General features: G+C 40.3%; 1 protein-coding gene across 5 annotated transcripts in view; it reads right to left on the bottom strand.

Annotated features, from left to right (window-relative positions):
• The window catches only part of SEMA6A (semaphorin 6A), a 164223-nt gene that overhangs the window by 134547 nt on the left and 11677 nt on the right, over positions 1 to 17999 (bottom strand). The window contains exon 1 of one of the 5 annotated variants that reach the window (XM_089779291.1): positions 907 to 1111. The exons of the other annotated variants lie outside the window; for them this stretch is intronic. The gene's annotated coding sequence lies outside the window, so the exon portion shown is untranslated. Of the gene's footprint in view, positions 1 to 906; positions 1112 to 17999 lie in introns of those variants that run through there. 5 annotated transcript variants of the gene reach the window in all.

Raw genomic sequence — 17999 nt, 5'->3', positions numbered from 1 at the left:
CGATCCGTTTTTGCACTCGGGTTTTTGTGCAAAAACCCCATCGTAAAAATGGCTCGGCAGAGAATATGCAAATTAGATCGTGACTCATGCAAATTAGTCCCTCATTAGCATATTTTTGCTGAGAAAACTCATAGTGTAGACATAGCCCCTATGTTCTAGCCCACATAGGTAAAGAGAAAAGACAGAAAATATGCATTTCAAAGACACAAATACCAGAAGATAATAAGGAGATCTCAACATTATAGTTTTTTGTTTTGTTTCATGATTCAGAAGTCAACCTTCATGTGGTTTTGGGGGTCTTGACTCGTGATTTTTGAGTAGTTATAGGCAGCAATACTGTATATATTTGAAATTCTGAGGAACTCAAAAAGTTAAAAACTTTCTTGAGAACCAATGTTCCCCGTAATAATACTGTGAACCAATGTTTCAATGTTCATTTGTGCATGCGCTCAGGAGACATTCCAATGTCACTCAACTGATTGGCAAAGCACTCACAACTAGGTTTGTTTTTCTTTTGATGGTCCACATCCGTACACGTCTCAGTGCACACAACACAATTTATTCTGCACAGGGATGGAAAAGATTAGAGGGAACATGCTGAGAACTATGTTTTGTTTTCATTTTGTCTATAAATAGTTTATCCAGTGACACATTTTAGTGCACTTAGGATTTGGGAATGGACTCCGCTAATGAAAGCTTGGTGTGTTGCAATGATATTTTTCATAATCTTTCTGGGAAAATGGCAAGAAGATCTGGTTGCTTTTGTTATGTACCTTCATGTCAGCTGATCAGTTAAGGACTCAATCTTGCAGCCCTTAAGCATGTGCAACTCATACAGAGGTCAATGGGAGATTTGCGTAAAACGATCCGTGGGATCTGGCTCAAGATAATACCAATGTTACTTACTGTGGGGGCTGGAAGTAAAGACCTAGTGCTCTGATCGAAGAGATAGGGAGCCCTTGCAACAGTCATTGCTGGTTATCTAGCAAGTCTAGAAGTCAGGCCAGATATCTTTCTTAACAGCTGCAAAAAATGAGTGAGGAATATAAAACATGAAGGCAAAACTCTGGAGAAAAAAAAATCCCTTCATTCATAATAAATGGAAAATTGTCATATTAACTTGTTATAAGACATTTGTTTTAATAATATTTGCATTATTAAATAAATGAAGAATCGTTGCACTTAAACATTAATTAATTAAACACTGTAATACCCTTGACAGATAAATTTAACCTATGCTCAGTTTACAGATGGAAAGAAACGAAGGCAGAAAAATATTTAGTGACTACCCTAAGGTCATATAAAAGTCTGAATCTGAATAGGGATTATGAAAATAGTTTAACTCCACAGACTGTGTTTTGACTATGAGGCCAACCCTCTTTTCTCTCACAGGCAGCATGTAAATAGGTCTATGATAATTAAGTCAAATACCTCTTCTATAGAATCCATACAAAATGAGATTATCTAGCCGTATTTCTATTTTAGTTTACAAGGCCTATATCTCTTCTGGTACATATTGAATGTTAATGAGCTACCAAGCCGTACTCTGAAAGATCATTTTGTATAAGATGCATCCATCCCTTATTAACACATTTCTTGCATATTTTTTTCAGAGGTCGGCAGATTTTTGACATCTGCTTTAATACAATCTGCTCCCAATGTCAATTCCCTAAACCTGTGATTCTCTCATACAACAGACAAAACCATAAGTAACACTTGTTTTCTGTTGTGAGTGCAACTGAACTGCACTTTGAGCCTGAAGGTCTGCTATAAATTTTACAGTGTCAGCAATGTTTATATGGATTGCAAAAAGGTTACAGAAAGAGTTATCTCAAATGTTACTTGATACAGGCAGAGCTTCAGTGCTCCAGTTCTGGGGTTTGAAATCAGCACTGTGAAATAACTTAACAAATTTGCTAATGTTAACAATAATTTGCTTTACAGAAGCTCTCTGATAGAGGTATTTTGTTACCAATGTGGCTCCATAGTTCTCTCATCCTTTACCTCCATTTGTTGAGTCAGTCTGAGAAGCGCTGCAAAGCCAGAATATGTCTATCATTTGAATCGGCATTCAAAATCTGTTTTACATAATATTTCAAAATAAGATAATAGCAGCGCAAGAATATGCAACTATGGAGTGAAACGAAGGCCCTATTCACATTATTGTTGAAAACTGCTAGCAATAACAATGCTAAAGTACATGATTTGGTATTATATTTCTATCCCTTTGTTAATACCTGAGAGCATGTCTACCCCAGGGATTTATTTCAAAATAATTCCCTCTTTTCAAAATAACAAGGCAAGCATCCACACTACCAAGCCTGTTATTTCGAAATAATGGGCTTCTTATTTCAAAATAGTAACTCCTGCTTGTGAAGAGGAATGAGCTTATTTTGAAATAGTTATTTTGGGAGATATTATTTTGAAATAACCTGATAGTGCAGATAAAGCCTGAGTCTCCTATTTCAGCTATTTAGCATCCAAGTGTACGGAAATCAGAAGCGGGAAAATTAAGACCAAGACAACACTGGAAACCTCAAAATAATCCAGTTTAGATTTTTCGAAATAAAAAAATGTCAACATTCTAAATTCTGGTGCCTAAAAAGGCCCTGGAATCAAGTGCCTTGTGTCCAGCTGGCAGTATACAGATGTCCTTTTTCCATCATTTTAGAGTTTGATACTCAGCTGTATGACAATTTATACCAACTGAGATCTGACCATCCTTCTCTAACCCTGAAGATAGGTCAGAAGGTATCAACTCCTAAACTTCTCATTGCAGGCATGACTGATTAATGTCTTTGATGTTGGGCAAAGTGTAGTTTTGAGCAGATACTTCTTCATTTATTGGGTAAGTCAGTATCATATTTTTCTGCTGGGGTATTTGATGAAGAAACTTACTGCTGTTTGAATGTATTTCTAAGTTTGGAATATTGTAACTAATCAAAGGATGGATGTATTAATGGGAAAAATGCAGGTGAGATGGCCAAAGGTACATAACAAATGCTATTTAACATGTGACTCTGCCATTCATCCCATAGGTACCACATGTAGGTGGCATATAATTTCAAATATTTTTGTTTCCCTGTAGTATTTTTATTTATATCATCTAGCCCAATTTTTACATTTCAAGCTTTTTGGTGTTACAATGAATGAATACCTTAATACGTTTATTTCACTATTAACAAGTGCTAATACACACACAACAAGTGCTTATCCAAACTTCCCCCAAGACCACCCTGAAACTCCAAACAAGACCAAAACGCTATACTAATATCAGAGACACTGCCATCTTTGTCTCTTCTTCTCATTAGTACACAAGCTCATTAGTTTACAAATGATATAATATATTATGCCTGTATTCCTTGTTAATATTAAGGACCAAATTTTCAGAGAAGTAGGTTATAATCACACTTGCAGAAAACAGTACAGTACTGTCAGCAGTAGCAATAAATGGGAAAACCAGAGACATAGGGAAGCCTGTAGTCCTAATGAAGTGAAAATTCTACAACACATTGTGCTATAAAATGAGATTTGGCTTCTTACTGGAAGAATAAAACAATGGATTCAATAGCACACAGCACTACCGATTGAGTATGTTCTGGCTCCTTTAATCAGGGCTACTTTCCATGCAGAGGGGGGATGGGTAGGAGGGAAGGAAGACAATCAAGGTCCTTACATTCTGAATGCTGTCACGTTCCATGGAGCACTGCACCATGAATACACTAATTCAGACATGGGTCATAAAAATGCTACCATTAGAAAATATAAATGGTACACATACATGTGTAATTTAATTTATAATGTATCTATGACAGATTTCTGCTGGGTTCAAAATAGTTTGGCATCAAACAAAACTGTGTGTAATAAAGCCAGGTTCTAGCCAGGTTCTTAAAACACACAGGCAACCAATACTAAAAACATTCACAAAGCGCTCCAGGAACTGAAAAGACAGTGTGTCTGTTTGAACCAAAGACAGTTAATTGCAGCCTATCCAAGTAGGAGCTAGTCCATCTAATTATTAATGAGACATTGTCAAGCACTTTTAGCTTTGAAAAACCTGGTTTGAACTAAAGTAGAATTTTTAAAAATCAGTCTTTTTAAAGAAAATCAAAATATTTGAAAAAAATCACAGCTGTTACTAATCAATTACATTCAAAAGAATAACATGTACAAAGCTCCTCTGGCAAGATTCATAATCAAGATAGGAATTAATCATTTTTATAAAGCACACATTTTAAAGTCCAGTATTTTGACTATCTGAAGGAATATTTCCATTAAAACTTGGGGTTTGGAAATTCACTGCAATATATTTTTTGCAATATACATATTTTTGTAATATGCATTACATTTTTTTAAGTCTTACAACAATGACAGTTTGATAATTCCCAGATAGAAGAGGTAGATCATGGACAGCAGCAATGCAAGTTCTGCCAAATGCTGCAACCTTGGTCTGACCCTCTATAGATGAGTCAGCAAGGATCAACATGTTTTCGTTGTTATAACTGCTCTAGGACCAGTGCTTGGAAGAGCCTCATTACAACTACTGTGGATTTAAGGTTAAAAGAGAGCTACCATTACAGGCTGCAAATTGATACCTTCAGTCAAATCCATTAAAAAAGTCTGCTAGGCAGTGTTTGATAGGTTAGTCATGAGGTCAAAGTAGAAATTTTCTACCAAGATCCAAAGTTTGAGTGAATTGGCTTCCTAATTTTGGACACTCCAATGAAATACAGGGTTTCACTAGAGTTCAAAAAGTCTTCTATATATATATTTTTTGCCACTTTGTTACAAAGAAAGTAAACAAACAGAAGAACAATAAAATTTACCTTACTGTCCTTTAGCTGTTCTGAACCAAAATGTCAAGTCCAATTTAAAAACCTATGTGCTTTTGAATCAAGAGTGTCAGTGCTGGCTTTGGTGAACTTCATGTAGCATGCTAAATGGCTGCTGGAGATAGGGTTGCCAGATACCTTCACAAAAAATCCCGAACAGGCAGGGGAAAATTGGTGAAAACCGGACACCTGGTAACCCTAGCTGGAGAGCAAATCTTCTTTCTCTGAAAGTATTACGTGCTTGTTCCTGCAGAGGCAGGTCTCCAGTTCTAATTCAATCACTTGTTAAGGATGAAAAGAGAATTTTTCCATCAAAGGCTTCCAAGAAGGAGGCAAGAAGGTCAGGGAGTCTCTAAGACTTTGCAGGAAAAAGAAGATAAGTGAGGGGTTCTATTTTTCCCCACCTATGAAGCTCAGGAGTTCTATAGGAACATGATCTTTTCCCTACCCTACTGTTTTCTCTGACTTCCCCCACTCACTTTGACCTCCTGAGGTCATTTGGTGGAATGGTTCATCAGAAAGAAATCTCACTGGTGTAAATCACAGATTTATAAGGCAGAGGAGACTGGAAAGGTGCTAGTACTTCCTCTCTATCTCTTATCTTCTCCCAATACACACCTTACTATCTCAACTCCTCTGCTAGTTGGTTTTCCTGTTCCTCACCTAGGCTATGTCTAGACTGCAAGCCTCTTTCGAAAGAGAGCGTCTAGACTGCACGTTGAACTTTCGAAAAAGCGGCTTGCTTTTTCGAAAGAAAGCATCCAGTGAGTCTGGATGCTCTCTTTCGAAGAAGCCCTATTTACATTGAAGAACGCCTTCTTTCGAAAGAGGAACTTTCGAAAGAAGGCGTTCTTCCTCGTGAAATGAGGTTTACCGCCATCGAAAGAAAAGCCGCGTTCTTTCGATTTAATTTCGAAAGAACGCGGCTTGAGTCTGGATGCAGGTGAAGTTTTTTCGAAAAAAGGCTACTTTTTTCGAAAAAAACCCTGAGTCTGGACACGGCCCTAATGTGCATCTATACTGCACTTATAGCTTAAAATAAGCTACGCAACTTGAGCTAAACAAATTGCATAGTTTATTTCAAGTTAATTTTGAAATAGCTTATTTCAAAATTTGGTGCTGTCTATACAGCACTTATTTCGAAATACATCGCTATTGTGAAATGTCCCTTACTCCTCATGGAATGAGATTTACAGGGACATCAGAATAGCAAGTCCATTATATTTTGAAATAATGGGCGCACTCAAAAGTCATGGAACAGTGCAGACTCAGGGTACGTCTAGACTACATGCCTCTGGCGACAGAGGCATGTAGATTAGGCTACTGGACATAGTAAAATGAAGCGTCGATTTAAATAATCGCCGCTTCATTTAAATTTACATGGCTGCCGCGCTGAGCTGACAAACAGCTAATCAGCTGTTTATCGGCTCAGCGCGATAGTCTGGACGCTCCCGTGCCGACATCAAAGGTATTTGTCGACCACCCAGGTATGCCTCCTGGGATGAGGGATACCTGGGTGGTCGACAAATACCTTTGATGTCGTCAGGGGAGCGTCCAGACTATCGCGCTGAGCCGATAAACAGCTGATTAGCTGTTTGTCAGCTCAGCGCGGCAGCCATGTAAATTTAAATGAAGCGGCGATTATTTAAATCGACGCTTCATTTTACTATGTCCAGTAGCCTAATCTACATGCCTCTGTCGCCAGAGGCATGTAGTCTAGACGTACCCATAGACCTAGAGACCTGTTCCTTCCAGCTTCCCTCTTCCTCAAATGTTCCCTGAATGGCTCCCTGTACCCCATGTTCACCCTTTTATAAGGTTATGATATATTGTACAAAGTATGCCTTCTGCGAGATCACTTGAAAACTCATAATCTGCTGAACATTATTGTCTAGATAAAATATGTGTACAACGTTTTATGTAATGTTACAAGATTCTACTGTATGACGCTGTTATACTCCAGGGTTAAGAAAAGCAGGCCCAAACCTATTTTTCAAAGACAAAGTCACACTGGCATTCCAGCTGGTATTAAAGGGGTACTCCCTACTTAAATATTCATTCTCCAGGAAGAGGAAGAGGGTAAACAAGAAATGTACATTCCATCATAGGGACAGTTCAAAACTCATGCCCACAAGAGACTTTCTGTTACCATGAGTCAGCAAGAATGTTTCCCTCACAAGCAATTGAATTATAAAGAGGGGAAGAACATGGTTGACTTCACTCATCTTCCTCCTATTTCTGTTAGCCATCAGCTTAAATTTTATGTTTACTATTTTTTTGTAACCTATCCTGACTTTTATGCCACAGTTTTTGTAATTCACTTAAGATCTTCCTTATTTTTTTTTAGTTAATAAATTTATTTTACTGTTTATCTTAACCAGTGTGTGGCAAGCTCCATTTGGGATAGCAAGGTTGGGGCATATCATTTCCAACAAGCAGTGTAGATGGGCCCGTTTGCACAAAAAACCCTTTTGAGCAAGATCTTGTATGTCTCCTTTTTTGAGGCATAAGGGATCTTGCACAAAAGGGTTTTTTTGCGCAAAACAGACCCACTTGTTTTTGTCCAAAAACCTCTTGCACAAAAAGCATCAGCAAAGATATTCAAATGACAGCACAACAAATGCTAATGAGCACTTCATTAGCATATTCTCTGCCGACAAATACTTGCAGTGTAGACATAGGCACAGTAGAGCAGTGTAAGAAGCAGCATAGGTTGGAGAATGGGATGAGGGAGGAGGATACAGCTGTTGAAGAACCCAGGTTGTACCTGGGAAATGTCATACTCTCACTCCCCTGGATGGCTATATTCTCCCTCCACTAATGTTCCAACATTAAGGATGGCAGGATACATGCCAAGAACCAATAGCTACCTATACTGCAACTTCTCGTGAGCTGGACCTTAACTCTGAATTTACATACAAAAATACATACATACTCTTGAAAGGTAATATATATGCAGATCACTGATGTATTCCTGCCGTATTCATTTCAGTTTACTGAAGGGGTTATATGTGCAGTAGATTTACATTCAATACAGCACTGTACATTTAATTCATAGGGGGTGAAGCTCCACCCAAAGAAAATGCAGACAAGGTAGATAGCCTTTTGCACAGCAAAACTTCTAAGGTTATCAAGTACAAGGATATCCGGAAGGATCTTCTTGAGCTTGGAAGCTTGTACTTAACATACAAGGTAGATATCAACTTGTCATAGAAACTATTTTTAAGACATTATTTAATTTCCAAATATGTTTCTAAAACCCTCTTGAGTTACTGACAGGTGTAACCCCTAGGTAATAGGGATGTAAAATCCCATGTAATTAGTTAACTGCTTAAACGTTGCTCCAGGGGTTGCAGCACCCCCACCCACAGCATGGCAGGTTGCTCCAGCGCAAGCAGTGGTTCAACATAACTGGTAAGCATCGCCATTACAGGTTAACTGGCTAACAATTCATATCCTTACTAGGTAACCAATGTATTATTTAGTGCTCTAAGATGTATGCTGAACCAGGAGGCCACATTTTCCTACCACTACATTAGCCAAGTAATGGTTAATAGAGCTAAAAATGTGCATTAGAGATAAAATACTTCATTAAAGAATGTTAAGGATTTCATTTCAGTCAAGGAAAGCAAAGAAATGTATTTAACCGAGTCGTTCCATTCTTAACTTTCCATTTAATACATGCGCCTAAGACCATGTTTGCTCTTTTGTATTGTGTACTGTACTGTAGAGGCAGAATGAAGTAAGTTTAAACCACAGAGTGACAGCCTTAATTTTGAATTTTCTTGCCTTTGTTAGATTAAATTACTGCTACTAAAAATACTGCTTGTTTTGTATGCTGAACCCCCACGGATATCAATTGAAGTACTGTGCACAGTTCAAGGAAATCATATGTTCTAAGACTGTGTTTTAACACAATTTTTTGTATGTACGGAGATGATAGGCCATCCCAGACATTTAAGCTTGTCCACAATTTTATGGTTCCTACCTCCAGCAGAAAATCCAGTTCTGACAATATCTCCAATGTGGTCCTCCTCTTTATTAAACAGATCTTCTTCCTAGCCACACCCACAATAGTGCAGGCAATGGCATTACCATAGAGATCACCTCTTTTGTTGTTTGACTGTGTGGCAGTTACACAGTGAGGGTATGTCTGGTTTACAGGATCAGTCAGCAAAGGCTTCCCCAGCCGACCGATCCGCATCTAGACTACCACGGTGTGCCAGATCAGCGGATCATCGGCACAGCGCGGTGGCCATGTTTATTTTAATTTTATTTTCTTTGCCCATGCCGGGTAGCCTAATCTACATGCCTCTGGTGACAGAAGCATGTAGTCTTGATATACCCTGAGAGTTAACATATTGATTTAAGAGATGGGGTTGGTGGGCAGGTGTTCTCAACGAGATATCTTTTCGTTTGGAACTCATTTGCTCACCTCACTCCACCCTGTCTGTGTCAGACAGACTCCATCTTTGACAACCTCAGGATTTACTGCAATGCCCACTTATTTTGCCCAGCTCTTTAATGGCAGAGGGCTGTTGATTGGGATTTTGGAATACATGTCTGGAGAGTCTTTGGTTGAAACTAAACTAAAATATAGACAGTTTTATTATGTATCTGATTTTTTTACATGTGCTGAAAAATTAACAACTAGCACCTCTTATCAATCCTAATAAATAATGGCTTGACTGGAAAGGCTGATTACTTCACTGGTGCCGCCAACCTACCAGTAAAATCAAGCATAATCATCTCATTCACACAACTAAGCATTGTTACCTCACTTCCATGACATACCCAGAAAGACAAAAGCTTTAGAGTTGCCTAATTTCCTCATTTTAGTCCCATGTGAATTTTATGCTGTTCATATTGTGAGTTCCTGAAACATTTGGGGCTGAAACATATTATATACATTCACAGTAATAAAGGAAAATCATTTAAACAAACAAAAAAGACCTAATCATCCCCGCTCAGATTGGCGTGCTGAGGGAATCCTTTGTGCAACAATCCTTCTCCTTTCCCATGGAAACAGAGGTTAACTGCCTCCCCAGAGGGCCTGTGTAACATTATAGATCTGTGACTGGAGAGTGGGGCAGAGAAAATGTGGAGGGTATGGGTCTGAGGAAAAAGCAAGAGAGCAGAGAGTCCACACAGTAATGCAGCCTCTGTTCACCTTAACTTTTTTTCCACTTCTCTCCATAGTGCTTGGTCCTGCCATGTGTACAGAGGGCTGGAGTTAATGACCTCTTGAGTTTCCTTCAAGTTCTATGATTCTAAATGAGTAATCCCCCTCCACAGAGTGGTCTGGGGTAAATGCTAGATGAGTATGCCCTGGCAGGATGCACTCGATGGTGACACCATCCTGAGGCAAGAGGGCTAGGAACCTGCTGGCACAGGTCCTCTAAGCAGATGACTTTGTCCTTCTGCAGATTTCTTGGGATATTCATGGATCTCAAAGGACCTGCATGGGACTTCATTCACTCCATACACATAAACCTCATCCCCAAGAAAAATGATCTAGAGAAAAGTCAGAAATAGCACCCTCTGACACCAACGGACTTAACCAAGCTCAGAATTAGATGCTAAATGCTGACAATCAGGCAGCAGTTTAATTAAAGATGGTTAAAAATACTACTAAAATTATCCTTTTCCTGTTCCAAATTTAAAAACTTTCAAAGCAATAAATTGTACAAAAAAGTTTTTGAGCCGTGTTTCATCACAATGCGAATGAAATGTTTTAAAAATGGACTAGGATGACCATATTTCACTATGGTGAATACAAGACAACTGGTAAATTTGCTTGAAAGCAAAAAAGTTCAGTGGCAATCAATCAGACCGATGTGGTCTCCCTCCCATGCCGAAAATAACCCATGCTATAAAAACTCCAAGACCCAGCAAAGAAAGGGGGCCATGTAGATCTGGGTAGAGCAAAGGGGAGGGAAGGCTCAACTATAGGTCTAGTATGATTTCTATTTTGGGAGCTCAAGCAGCTCCATATGGCAGGATCAGGGAGGCAACACCACCTCAACCCCGATTCACCCCAACAGGGCACTCAGCCTGTCTTGATTGTGGTGGAGGGAGGCTCAATCAAAAATTATAACTCAAAGTGGGGAGGCTCAGCTCAAAAAATTTGAAAATAGCTCAGGGTACAGGGAGGAGGTTGCTCAGGGTGAAGATGGAGTAGCAAGGGTATTTTTGCAGGTGGGAGGTAGCACGGGGCAGGCAAGGAGTAGCTAGGGGCTGTGTGTGGCCAGGGGTAGCTAGAGGTTGTGTGCCCTATGGCCCCTATTCACTGAGGGCTCTAAGGCTATGTCTACACTCGCGGCTTCTTGTGGCAGAAATATGCAAACAAGGCTAAGCGTGGAATATCACCGAGCCTCATTTGCATACCTAATAAGCTGCCATTTTTGCAGAAGAGGCTCTTGCACCAGAAGGAGCTGTCTACACTGCCCCTTCTTAATCAAGAAAACCCCTCTTGCGCAATGCCGCTATGCCGATTATTTTCAGGAATAACGGCATTGTGCAAGAGGGGTTTTCTTGCTTAAGAAGGGGCAGTGTAGACAGCTCCTTCTGGCGCAAGAGACTCTTCTGCAAAAATGGCAGCTCATTAGGTATGCAAATGAGGCTCGGCGATATTCCACACTTAGCCTCATTTGCATATTTCTGCCTCAAGAAGCTGCGAGCGTAGACATAGCCTAAGAGTCATGGCACAACAGCTCTAACTAGCTCTGTGAGAAAAGGGGGCTGGGAGCAGAGGAGAAACTTGAATCTCCTGCATCCCCATTGCCTGTGCCCTGGCACCAGCCAAAGGAGCAACTGCCCCACACTGCCTGGCTCGGGCATCCCACCTCCAAACTAGCCAGGAGACAGGGAAAGAGGAGTAGTTGGTCTGTCCCTGAGACTGCTCTGTGGTTCGACAGAAACTTTAGAGGGCAACGTTCCCAGTCCTCCCCCCAGCTCTGCCCAGGAGTTCAGGGGGCTTCTGCTGCATGGGGAGCACCAGGGATCTGGGATCCAGCTCTGCCACCCCCAGCTTCAATTCCTCACCCCTGCATTGGTTACCAGAGCTTGGGCATTCAGCTCCACAGATCCCAGCTGCATTGATGGGAGGAAGGGGCATTCCAGAGATCAAGGCTTTTAGACCAGGGGATGGACTTGAGTACCAGAGATTGGGGCTTCAGCCGGGGGGGGGGGGGGGGGAAAGGTTGCTCAGAATCCTAGTGGGGTGCTGAGAATTCAGTGGGGTGGGGGGGGGGTAGCACCAGGAATTGGGGCTTCAGCCCTGCAGGGGCTGTCAGGTATCGGGGCTTCAGCTCCGCAGACTGAAAGGGCTGGTAGCCCCCATGAGAAACCCTGTTTTAGAGTGCACACAGGGAAGGGTGTAACACACCTCTCACTCATCTTCCACCTGGACCTTACCACTCTATCACACACAGGCTGCTTCTCCTCCTACTGGCTTTGTATCTTTCTGCCTCTGGACACTGCCTGAGAGCACCACCTACCCACATGCATGTGCTAGCCACAAAGAGGAGACTGCTGCAGCTGTGCTGACTGTGATTGATCAGCATGGGGCACATCGGAGAGGAAAATATGAGATAATTTGCTCTTTAAAAAAAATTCAAGACACCTTCAAGGTGGTTTAAAAAAAGGATTGCCCCATTAAAAATGGGGCAGATGGTCACCCTAATCAGAACCAAAATTGCAGACCCACCAAACTCTGAGAAAGGTCAGGTCTGGAAGCTAAGGCTCATGAGACCACCCCAGCTGAAATAAGAACATGTTTTTCAATAAAAAGAGCAAATTACCTTAATTTTATTTATGCTGCTGAGCACTCGCTTAATATAGAACTGTGGCAGCCTATTTTTCTGTACCCTCCAAATATTTATTTACATTTCAAAATAATTGCATTTCTTTACAACATAAATCAAGAGATAAATACTCTGAAACCATTAAAAATATACTTCATCTGAGTTGGGACAATTGCCAGAAATTATTTAATAATTTGGAGCAATTTTTACTTTTGTTTCACCAATGGAGGAAAGATTGTTTAAAAGCTGTGAAATCTTTGTTAGCTGCTTCCTTCCTTTCTTTGTAGGAAAATCCAGCTAATTTGTTTGAAGTTAATCTACCATTTTAAGAATCCCCTTTGCATGATAATCAGAAAACCAAATAATTTAGAACTAAACCTAGACTGCGCTATTTTAATATTAACGTAAAATGACGTATTGCCAAAATGAACAGCCATGGCCTCGATGAAGGAAAATATCTATTATTTCATGTCTAAGTTTATTAACACTTGTATAGCCTGACATTCCTACTACCCTTGAAATTAAACATGAATTTCACCAATACTTTGATTATAAGCAGGATTGGGCCCTAAAAGTGCATGTTAATCCAAGCCGTGGTTCCTCAGGGCAGCAGTGAATCTCATTTGAATCAGACACATTATGTCCTTTACTCACTACTGAAAATTGGCTCTGAGTGCATGTTTGTGTCAGTTTCACTAACCCACTTTGAGATATCACCAGGCTCTACTGCAGAAAGCTATCAACTGCATTGCATCTTATATTACTTGTAAGCAGCAAGACAACACACAAACATAAAAGCTTCAGAGCATTTAAAAAGTGATTTTTGGGTCTTTTCCTATTTCTATTTAATGTTTTCACTCCCCATGCTAAACTCTGGCTGGCAAGAATGTCTGCACTGAGATTTATAAACACAAGAGGGCAGACTATATGTAACGTGAAAAGAAAAACAGAAAGAAAAGCATATTTTTCTATTAGCTTTCAAGATGTAAATAGCGGAGATTAAAAAAACCCCAATACTTTAAGTTTAAAAGATAAATATTTTTTATTGTCAAAGAAAAATATCAGGCTAAGCCCTTCTTTGTTCCCTTAATGATAGTGGTAGTTTTACAGAAGATTTAATTTTAAAATTAGCTATGTTATCAAGTGACAAGCTTTTTTGCTTGAAAGTTCAAGCGTTTTCTGAAGCTACTACATAACACCAAGGAAAGCTGCTTGTTTTGTACTATTTTTTTCTGTACTAACTAATGATAATGTGACATATCATCTCCAAGTAAATTCTGTATGCAGAACAAGACACAGTTTAGGGTGTAAGTGTATGGCATTCATCTTTGCAGAGGTCTTCATCTCATAAGAAATTTATACAGCAGCTCATATTTGGCTATTAAAAGTAAATAAAATTGTGACCTGGAAGAGTGGGGAGGGTTCAATCTTGTTCACTAAATATCAGGCTTTTCCAAATTTAACTTTTTTAAAGAGTTCACTTTTAAAAGTTTTTGCCACAAGCACTCTACAAGAAATAACTTCTTCAAAACAACTGCTATCTAAGTTTTACATGTTTATATATGTAGAGAAAGAAGGCACTTCTGGATGGGTTGAATGTCATGGAATTTTTCTATTTGTTTCTTTAGAGAGTTGAAAATCTCCAGGTTGAGGGTCCAGTCCATCTCCCACTGAAATCTGTAGGAGTCCTTCCATTGATTTGAGTGAGAATCAGATTGGATCCCTAAAGACCGATCCTGTTCCCAATGAAATAAACAGGGATTTTGCCACTTGAAATAAGATTGGTCCGTAGTTTTGTCAATTAGGTATAAGTAGATTGAATGCTACAGCCTTTTAACCCTTATTCTTGTAAGTAGTCTCAAAAACTTGATGAGTAGTCATTCAACTAGTTCTTACTTGTATGAGAAGTCTAATTGGTTTTCATGAGATGATTCACATAGGTAAGGACTAGAGATGTTAAAATGCGGTTAACTGACTAGTCAACTAGTCAGTGGAATTTCCATTGACTAGTCGATAGGCTCTTCTGCATTCCTCCTTTGAAATGTACAAGAGCCCACACAGGGGCTCTTGTACATTTCAAAGGAGGAATGTGGAACTCCGAGTACAGCCCATAGCCAGCAGGAAGTCCTGCTGAATCTGGGCTGCATGAAAGTGCCTGCTTTGAAATGTACAAGGGTCTCCAGCGGGGGCTTTTGTGCATTTTAAAGACATGAAGCCCAGGGTCAGCAAGGAACACAGAGTCCCTTGCTGACCCCAGGCTCCATACATGCCGCTAGGAGCCCAAGGTCAGCTGGGGACTCCCCAGAGGATCCCGGGTTCTGGGAAAATGCCATGGGGAGCCTGGGATCAGCTGGGCAAGTCCCCAGCTGACCCGAGGGTCCACAGCAGCTGCCCCTTTGAAATGTCAGAGGCAGCATTTTAAAGGGGCGGCTGCTGCACAGCTGATCCATGGATCAGTTGTGCAGTGGCTGCCCCTTTGAAACGCTACTTTGAAGCACCCATTCCCCTCCCTTCACTGCCTCTATCTCATAGAGGCAGCAAGGGGGGGCAGGGAAATCAACTAGTTGACTAGTCGACAGAGTATCCGATAAGCAAATATCGGATAGTCGACTAGTCGATTAGTCTTTAACATCCCTAGTAAGGACTACTTGCCTAAAAAGGATTTGCAGCACTGGGCCCCAAGACTTGCACCCTCAGGTTCATCATGAATCAGGACTGCAGAATTAGGCCCTGATACTGTACCATGTACTCAGAAAATACTACAGGACGAGATTTAGAGTCTGCAAAGTTCTTAGGATTCTTGGACTGCAATGACAATCAGTGTTTCCTTCTGTTTTAAACTAACACTTGTTACTGACCATTTTTTTTAAATGTCTAAAAGAACTGATTTGCTATTCAAGGTAAATCGATGAATGCATTCTTACAGATCCCTTCTCTGACATTAACGGTCATTACTCATTCTACATTTTCATTCCCTCTTCAGTACATCAGCAGCATATACTTGCAGCACAATGTTACAAACAACACTTGTTAGGTGCTATTTATGATTTTGCAAGTGATGTCATCTCCACCATCTCAGTTACACAAGATATCTTAAGAAATAATAAACACAGATAAATATAACTATTGCATAAACATATCTCTGTTAAAAATGTAAAGCAGTTGTTAAAAATGAAATAGAATATTGGTGTCTGAGAACATAGTCTAATTATTACATAGACTAGATTTTTATTTTAAACACTTTTTCCAATTATAGTCAATTTTTTATTATAAGCATATTTAAATTATATACAGTACTTGGAAACATATTTTGTCAATGAAAGAACTGTGTTATTCAAGTTGTTAGTCATCCAGTCACCTTTTATCCCTGTTTTCAAACTGTTAGCTCCAAGTTGGCTAACTATCCATTTGGTCTGTTAAACAAGAACAGTGCCTTTTCTCCCTCTTCCTTGGGAAAGGAAGTGTTCTGGCAATATCTCCGGGTCTTATGTTCAGAACAGGATAAAAGTTGAGAAAAGAAGACACCACCCTACGATATATGCTTGTGGGGAGGGAATTAATCAGAGTATTTGAAAACACTGAACTTCCCTTCCTCTGAACTAAAAGGAAACACCTTGAAGATAATTTAAAAAGTGTAATAGCTTATGCAAAAGTCCTTCCCATTCAAATAATATTTTTAAGGGCCAGATTCTGTAGGCTTTACTTAGGAAAAACGCCTATGGAATTCAAAGTGTTCTTTTGTTTGTTTGTTTTTGCCTGCACTGCAATACTGAGACCCAAAAGAACCACTAAAAAGAAGTCTTATTACTTGTTTGCAAAAAAATAAAGTTACTTTTCCCTCCCCACTCTAGTTACTGCCCCATGAAAAATCCGTAAAATATATTGCATGAATTTACTTATATTAGAGGAAATCTTATTAGACTAGGTCATGTTATGTAATCACTTTCCTAGAACACATTACAGCAAATATTAAAATTCAATTTAATCTAGTTCCTTTCTTAGTAAGATGGTTAAGGATCAGTTAGTCATAAATGCAAAACCTGAGAATTTATAATTAATAAGTACAAATTACTCTAAAATTGATTAGTTGACTGCTACTAAAAGTTTATGTAAGCTACAAATTTATTGTTCACACACAAAACTTTAATTTAAAACTCTAACATATTATACCCTATTTTCGGTATAAAGCTATTCTTAGAAGCAAAGCACTATTAAAAGATAGCCAGACTTTGATTAGATGATTCATCAACCAGGCTTCAAGATTATAATTAATAGGTTGAGGTCTGCTCTGAGGTACCAGTTAATGAAAAAGGTGTTAAAATTCTAAACCATTTTTTGTCATTGGGTAGTAGCTCATTCCACGGAGAGGCTTCTGTAACTCCAAAAATGATTACTTTGGAATAAGACTTGTGCATGGAGTGACACACAGCTCCTCTGGCATGTGTTATGGAAGATGGTACTCTGCTGCTGGCCTGTTCCACTACTACCCTTACCCACTGCCTACAATATCTCAATTGTACCAGAGCACTGGAGAAGTACAGACAAGGCTCCAACTTCTCTTCCCATCACTTCTCCCTACCCCTACACTTAGAAGGAAGCAATGGGTGCCTAGCACCCATTTTATTGATGTTACCCAGACTTAAGGTCCAGGTAAGCAGACATTGGATAAGAGGAAAAATCCTTTCATGAATCAGTAAATGGTGAACATATAGGAAACAAAGGGTAGGAAGCAATGGTCAGTTGCCAGATTGGAGAGAAGTAAATAGCAATGTCCCCTAAGTAGGGATGTAAAAGGTTAACCGATTAACCATTAAGCATTAGGCTTTCTGGAATGCTTATTTGGTAACCAGTTAATTGGACTGCCAGCCACATGGTGCCAGCTGGCAGGAACCTGATAAGGTCATGGTGGCCAATGGGACCGCATGGCAGGCAGGCAGGTCCTGGCCACACTGCAGTGGCCCACAGATCCCAGCCAGTCAACCCTGGTGGGTCTACCACAACAGCACCAGTGCCAGACTTGGCCTCACACCAAGTGGTACCAGACGTGGCCAAGCCAGAAACCCCAGCTACCACGGCATCAGCTCCCAGCCAAACCACAATCCCAGTGGCCGCAGCAGCACCAGCCTCCAGCCACTCTGCAGCCCTGGATCCCACAGTTGTAGCTTCTGTCCACAGCAGCTACAGCTCTGGCTCCTGGCAGTGGTCCCGTCTCCCAGACCCAGCCGCACCGCAGTGCCTTGTGTCCTGGACCCAGCAAGTCCCCAGCAGCACCAGAACCAGTTCCTAGATGCACTGTAGCCCTGGTTTCCGCAGCCCTGGTTCCAGCTGCGCCACAGTGACCCTGACTCCGGCATACCTGAAC

This window comes from Pelodiscus sinensis, chromosome 6, assembly GCF_052426305.1.
Source record: "Pelodiscus sinensis isolate ZL-2025 chromosome 6, ASM5242630v1, whole genome shotgun sequence".
Classification (NCBI taxonomy): domain Eukaryota; kingdom Metazoa; phylum Chordata; order Testudines; family Trionychidae; genus Pelodiscus; species Pelodiscus sinensis.
This window is presented reverse-complemented; position numbering and strand designations above follow the sequence as displayed.